We start from the raw sequence: 7699 nt of genomic DNA on the forward strand, positions 1-7699 counted from the left end.
CCACAAAGTTCCATTTGCTAGTTAGCATTTGAGCTCGTCTGTGTCAGCGGTGTCAAATTGAAAACAAGTAGCGTGTGTGTGTGTGTGTGTGAGGGAAAGAGAGAGAGAACTGCAAGGAAATTTGAATGGGACCATGACAGTTTTTTCCTGTCACTTGCACACATCGGTGAGGGAGGCCGAAGGACTTCGCCCCTCTTTGAACATTGCACTCCACACTTTCATTAAGCAGCCGATGACCTATTTTTCAGGAGGGAGACAAATAACATGTAAAAAACACATCTAAAACATCTTAGAATGCACCAGAATGCAGAAGATTGCTTCCATTTTCCTCAAAATGTTCTGGGGTGGACATCCAGACCCCCCCCCCCCCACACAACACACACACACACACACACACACATACATACATATCAATCTGTCTAAATGCTGCTGGCGCTGTCCAACTACTAAATATCTCCTTACTTGTACTATTGGTAGTTGGATAGACCTTTTTGTTACCAGTTGTCCATCAGTAGCCATGTGAGTGACACCAGTCACTGGAAGGAGTGGGATGCATAAGAACAGACCCCAGTGGGGGGATCCACATATGTAGCAGCACACCGTACAATCATGTATTTCAGAATTTCAGATTTACTGATCCTGTGAAGTGGATTGATCTTGTGGAGTGTCAGAGGACTGTTGACTATTTCTTGGACTGCTACAGGCATTGGTGGTTCAGTGGTAGAATGCTCGCTTGCCATGTGAGGTACCTGGGTTCGATTCCCAGCCAATGCATCTAAACTAGTACTTTAGTGCTTTGTTTCTTCACTGGTACACCATACCGTTCACATCACTTCTATGCACATGTTTAGTTGTGTTCTCGATGAGTATTGGATTTCACCTGGGGCCTGTACCACCAACTCACCCTCTGACCTCACTGATTTAAAAGACGAGTTCATTGTCTTCACGAGACACTTTCCACATGTGCTTCAGTAAAGACCCTGGGTTCAAATCCCAGCAGTTCCTCTGACCACGGACTGCGGTTATGTGCAGCCCATCAAGTCAGCTTTTCATACCAGATTCCATCCAGAAAAGTATTCTGAATTGTAGTAATTTGGAAGGACGTCGTGTTTTTGAGAGATGTGGAAGGAGATGGACCAAACTGATTTTTTCTTGGGGTTCTTTTTCTTGCTGGAGTTTTCAGGTCCAAAGGTGAATCCACAGAATCCCTATGGGATGCAGAAACTAGCAGAGGAAATTTTCCGCACCACAGTGTCTCTGGAAAACTTCCACATTATTTCCAAAATGATCTGCTGTACGTTGATAACCGAGACGACAGACCAGCTTGATGGCAGAGAAACAAATTAGCTGCCATGAGAACAGTGTGGGAAAATGTGGGTGCACCGGCTCCCCCCTGTTGTACAACCCTGGGCCTAATGTCAGCATTGATAAGCAGCCCATGCCATTCAGGGGCCACTGCCCCTTTCGGCTGTATATACCATCTAAACCTGCAAAATATGGTATCAAGATATGGGCTTTCTGTGATGCCACTTCATCATAAGCTTGGAAGCCTGATGGAGGAGCCCCTGAGAAAAATCAAGGCATGAGAGTTGATGACACTCATTGGGTACAACAATTTTTTTTTTTAATGTCACACAAGCTGGGACCCGGAAATCCTAAAGAGGAAGCTGACTTTGGTGGGAACAATTCGGAAGAACAAGCTACCCCAATCGCTGACTACAAAGAGCAGGCCTGTCAACTCTTCCAAGCTTATGTACACAGCTGACACATCCCTGGTGTCCTTTGTGCCAAAGAAAGGCAAGAATGTGGTACTCATGAGTACACTGCCAGGGATAGGAGAATCTGTGGCCAGGAGCATCAAAAACCAGAAATCATCATGGATTACAATACCACAAAAGGAGGGGTGGACACCATGGACAAGCTGGTGACTGCTTTTAGCTGCAAAGCTAAAAAGTGGCCACTGGTGATATTTTTTGACATACTGGACATCTCACCTTACAACGCCTTTGTCATTTGTATGTCACTGAACCTGCAGTGGAACAGCGGGAATCTCCAGAGGAGAGACCTCTTTCTTGAGGAAACTGGGAAAGGAACTGATAAAACCTCAAATCCAGAGAAGACAGCATGTTCCAAGAACCCCATTGATTCAGGAGGAGAATGCTGGTGTCATAATGTTACGGTTTGCAGGTACAAAGACTTACGGACATCCACTTTGAGTCCCACACGGACCCTCTGTGCAGTAGTAGAGAGTGGATCTACAGCTGAGTGACCAGGGCGCAGAAGGCGAAGAAAATAGAATATTAAAAACACTGAGACACTATGTCATAGAAAAGGACTTGTTGATAGGACCTAAAACACACGGATAATCTCTACGACAGAGTAATTGAACTTATCCCTGAAGAAAGAGAGGAAGGACTTTGTGGACAAATAATCAGGATAATCAGGTGTAAAATGCTGCTCTTTTCCCAAAATGTTGCAGTTTTACAAGGTTATTATTGATGATTTTATGTGTGTTGTATGAGACTTATTTCTTCATTAAATCCATTTATTTTGGCTACATGAGTTATCTATGTGACGCAACAGCCCCTTATACTGCATTTCTGCATAATAAGAATGGTTTCTACAGTGACTGAAGGCCCTGGGCATGGCCCGCCACTGCACACACACACACACACATCGACACCAGGTGCCTGGATCACAAAGCTGGATCAACAAGTCTTGGGTTACTTGATTAATGGACAAAAGTCTACAATGTGGGCTATGCTATCCTCTCTGGTACTGTTTTTAACTGGTTCCGCTCCTATCGCACAGATGGATCTTTTTTTTGTAAGTATGGAAACATGTTCCTCTAGAACGCATGAAATTAAGTGTGGGGTCTCCCAAGGGTCAATTTTAGGTCCACTTCTTTTTAATGTTTACATGCTTGGCTTGGGGGATGTCATCGGGACACACGGTATCAATTTCGCTGATGATATACATCTGTACATCACACCGTGTCCCCTGATGAAAACAGGGGACACGATTGTTTTAATCTCTGTATATTCTAATATTGTAGATTTTTCGTAATCTTCACAATTTTAGACTTTTTTTTAATCTTTTGGTTATTAGCTCCAGTGTTTCCTCATGGGGTCCCTCCACACTTGGGGTTGAGTCTGCTCTCTCCCGCAGGGGCTTCGGCTTGGGAGCCCCTTGGGCCTGGAGGGGGCTGGGGGGGGGGCTCCACTTCCTCTGGGGTCTACCCAGGTCTTTCCAGGCTGTGGGGGGGGGGGGTCTCTATGGTGGTGCTCTTTGTGGTATCCATACTTCGGAGTATGATGCCTCTCGGTGTGGATGGCCACTGTAGCGGACACCCTGCTTGGTATCATTCCTCCACATGCCTTTCTCACCACTTGTCAATCAGCCCATCTGAGGTCACACCAGCATGACCCCCATGCTGATGTCTCATCAACGCGGAACCTCCTTATGGGCCTCCTTCCTCTAAGTTATCTAGTCTTTAACCTCATGATACATTCTGTGCCAGTAGTTTACAAGAGTTCACACATTGGGTCATGGTGTTTGGGGAAAGTTAACACAAAAGTTTTTGGCTCCAAACCACAGATGCGTGTCTCCTGGGGGCTGGTACATGCACCGCTCCTGCCAGTCTTAAATTACTACTAGTATCTCCTTTTCTAACTTGTTAGTTGAGGTGTGATTGGACATTAACTTGACCAATTCATGCATAGTAATGAGTTAGACGAAACCACCTCTTCCCACGATAAAAGGGCAACACACTCCTTTGTCCTATGAGCAGTCATTTTATTCACTACGAGCATTTTCAGAGCAGAGTATTTTTCTTTGAGCACTCCTTTTTTCTTTTACCAGAGTTCTGTACCTTCGCTCCTACAAAGTTCTCCAAGTTCGTTCAGCTTACCTTGGGATTTACACCAGCTGCGTGTGCGTTGTGTGTCCGATCCGGCACGGCACCGGATCAAATACGTTTCCATTCTAATCAATGTGTCCATTTAAACCGACTGCGTTGCGTTGCGTTGCGTCTCTGTTCAGTCAGTCCAGAGTGCTGCGTTGAAGATAGCTGAGACACATAATTTTAGGCACTAAATCCATGAAGTGGGACAGGAAAATCCACACCGACAACAAAATAAAACATCTGGCTACTTTTCAGAATAAAAAGCTCGACGTTGACGCCAGATCGTATTTCACACTATTTCACCAGTACTTTCAACACAGTACGTTTATTAAGAGTATTTATTTACTAACAAGCTACTTTCTAAAGGTTAGTCAGTTCAGTTATTAAGGGATTAATAATTGATCAATAACTTTCTCCTATCACCATCACTCAAGAATGTATATTTCTTCTTCTTTTACGTTCTGTGTCTGTTCTTTGTTTGTCTTGTGTTTTGTCATTTTACTATTATATGTGTGTTATTGGTATTTAGGCAATAAATACATATCTTAACTGGTTGTTGCCTGTTTCCCTTTGTGCGCAGCAGACATGATCCATTGAATCTAAAAGATCCCCTATGCTGCCCATGAACAATAACTGGGTTATTGCTACAGCACCCATAGGTGGCTTTTCCTCGCTCTGATTCTCTGTGCTAAGCCATCCTCACCAGTCCAATTACTGTGTGCGTGCGTGCATGCATGTGTATCCTTGAGTGTGTGTGCATCCCTGGACCCTGGTGTGCAACCCTGGACCCCTCAGATTAAAAGTCTGATGCTCTACCATGTGAGCTACACAGGCTTCGTGCTTGTCAACACTTATTCAGTTTGTGAAGAAACTATGTACATGGGCTAAATTGTTGCATCCACAGGTTTTACATTTTAACACAAATACAGGGCTAGTCATGAAATTTATGTCACATTGGGCCAGATATTTTCCCATAGCTACCAAATGTAGCTGTTGAAGAGGAATAACCAAATCTTAAAATGTGATTCATATTCAAGTCAATTTTGCAACATTATCAGTCAACTGTGATGAGACTGTTTGAAAAATGATGGTTATTCCCACATAACATTTTATCCACTGTACTCCTGATAAGACCAACTCAAGGACACGGGATGCCACTTTGACAGAAACATGGTTCTCATGGTCAAACTCAAGAACTGCAGACAAATCCAGCTCTTCACCTCAATTTGTGTCCTGCAAGAACTAGTATAGAATTATATTTTTTAGAATGTAATTCTAATTATATTTTTATGATATAATTCTATGCTACTTTACACATGTAAGATGTCCAGGCATCATTTCCTGTCATTCACTGTGTCACTAACTCTTTAATTCTGCCAACAGCCAACACTATTATTATTATTAGTCTTTTAAAGACTGGTTGTATTTTATTAATGAACCAAGATTTATGAACAACAGTCAAAATTTCTGTATATAAGTTGTTAGGATCAAGCAAGAACAGAACCTCATCAAACAAGAACAGAATGACTAAACACCCGCTTATTTATCAAGAAATATCTTACATTTCCCAGCTTTTACACAAACGTGGAGTGGTGACATGTTAGAATATTAAATAAGGAAGAGTAACTCAATATGTTTGTTTACTGTAACTACATGAACCAGGACAAACAAGTAAGTATTTACAAGGACAAACTTCACACATGTTCACATTGACATGTTTACATCTGTTGACATCTGTTTACAGCTGCACAAAAGCTAAAGAGTCACACATCTATTCACTGTGTAAACCTCTGGATCTTCAGACTTTGCTTGTCACTTAAACTGCAAGAAAATGAATGACAACATTATTTAACGTTGTGACATGTGCTCAGCTGGGTGAACACACAAGGAAAAGAGGAATCAGAGGCCTACCGAGGATCAGGATTTCAAGCTGATTGAGAGAGTGTGTGATGGAAGTAGCATAAGGTTGAGGAAACTAGCGTATTTTGTGGAGATTATGTGTCGTCCCAAACATTGTTTCACCCCTCTACTGCTTTCAAACAGGATCAAATGGATCTGTAATCTTTGCAACTGTTGATTTGCCTTCAGAAATGTTAACTGAAAACGGCAGAATTACTTTAACAAGATTTTCATATCATCAGTTGTTTGCGGATGTTCCACAGGCGCTGTCACTTAGCAGGTCAAAATTTCTGACTTGTGAACAGAATCAAATTTACCTTTTGCATGTTAGGGGGAATGTGATAACCACTACACTATGGAAACTGCTCTTAGAGCCCAAGGATCAGTGAAGTTTGTATTTTCTTCCCATTCCTGGAGCTCATGGAACTTCGAAGGCTGGTGTGCTTCAACATCTGTGAGGACATCTGCTACAGACTTTCTACCCAGTCTGTGTTAGCAAGTGCTGTCCTGTATGCAGTAGTGGGCTGGGGAGGCAACCTGAAGAAGAACGCCTCTCGCCTGAACAAACTGGTGCGGAAGGTGGGCTCTGTCATTGGCACAGAGCTGGACAGCTTGTCATCTGTGGCAGAATGAGTGTGTGAGTTGAGTGTGCATAGTGAACGATATTTTCTCACACTCATTCGGTGTGAATGCGTTTGGGTACGCAAAATACACAGTATAAGTATAGGAAGTATGTAATTTGAGACACAGCATTGGTTAGGAATTGCTTTATCAGCCAATTGGAACTGTGTGTGGTCAATTTCTTTTTCGCCCGTTCTTTAGATTTACTGCACACAACCAGAAGTAATGTCAAGACAAGGTGTTCTTTGCTCCTTTCCAGACAAACCTTAACTGCTCTGTTGTTTCACTAACTCTGTTGGCTTGTGTGTTGTTGCTGCACTCAAACATTATAATTTGATTCCACTTTATTGTGCCCAAAGAGCAATACAGTTAAGACTGAAGAGAAAAAGACAAAACCTTTCTATTTTCAATCCGGAAGCATAACAAGGAGGGAGGAGTTGCTACACAAATCTGTTCAAATATTGGTTCAAGGCATTTTCATAGAAAATCAAAGCAGACCTGCTGACCAGGCGGTGATTGTATAGTGTGGTATAGAGGTGGGAAATGCGTGCCGTGGCTGCATCAACTACGGCAAAGGAATGTGTTGTAAACTTCCTCCCACTCTTTGGACTCATCATCTGTCAGTTTACATCTGTTAAGTTTTACTGAAGCTTTACATTGTAGTACATTCTGAATTGGCACCATACAAGTAAGCTTTGTGGCTTGTTGGTCTATAGATGCAGTTTATAGATGCAGTGAGGGAGGACATGGAGGTAGTTGGAGTCAGAGTAGAGGATACAGAGAACAGGGAAAGATGGAAATTGATGATTCGCTGTGGCAACCCCTGAAGAGGGACAAGCCGGAAAAAGAAGAAGAAGAATCCGCATAAAGGCTGACTTTGGGCTGCGAGTTTGAAATTTTAATCCCTTTAATATTAATATTTTGCTGAATTGCTGCCGCAAGTGGTTCGATAAATATGGCAAAAAGGGAGGGAGAGAGGGGGCAACCCTGCCTTGTGCCCCTCTGAAGATTGAAGCCAGCGGAGGTTTGGTCATTTGTCCTAACTGAGGCACTCGGTGAGCGGTATAGTGTTCTGATCCAGTCTATAAATGTTTTCCCGAAGCCAAATTTGTTACGTGTGGCAAAAAAAAAAATGTCTAATGTCTGCAGTTTTTTCTGCATCCAGTGAGATTATGGTGGCTTCTCAGAGGTTTATCAGTCTACACATATTGGTTGACGAGTGTCTGCCCTGAATAAATCCAGTCTGGTCAGGGTGTATTATCCATGGGGTGATTT

At 42.8% G+C, this 7699-nt stretch overlaps 1 non-coding gene across 1 annotated transcript; it reads left to right on the forward strand.

The window, feature by feature from the left end:
• The first annotated feature begins 703 nt into the window (after positions 1-703).
• TRNAG-GCC (transfer RNA glycine (anticodon GCC)) lies at positions 704-774 on the forward strand. Its single transcript has one exon. It is a non-coding gene; the product is annotated as a tRNA-Gly (tRNA).
• Positions 775-7699: the final 6925 nt, after the last annotated feature.

Source organism: Lampetra planeri, unplaced genomic scaffold (genome assembly GCF_965212315.1).
Source record: "Lampetra planeri unplaced genomic scaffold, kcLamPlan1.2.h2 scaffold_617, whole genome shotgun sequence".
Taxonomy (NCBI): domain Eukaryota; kingdom Metazoa; phylum Chordata; class Hyperoartia; order Petromyzontiformes; family Petromyzontidae; genus Lampetra; species Lampetra planeri.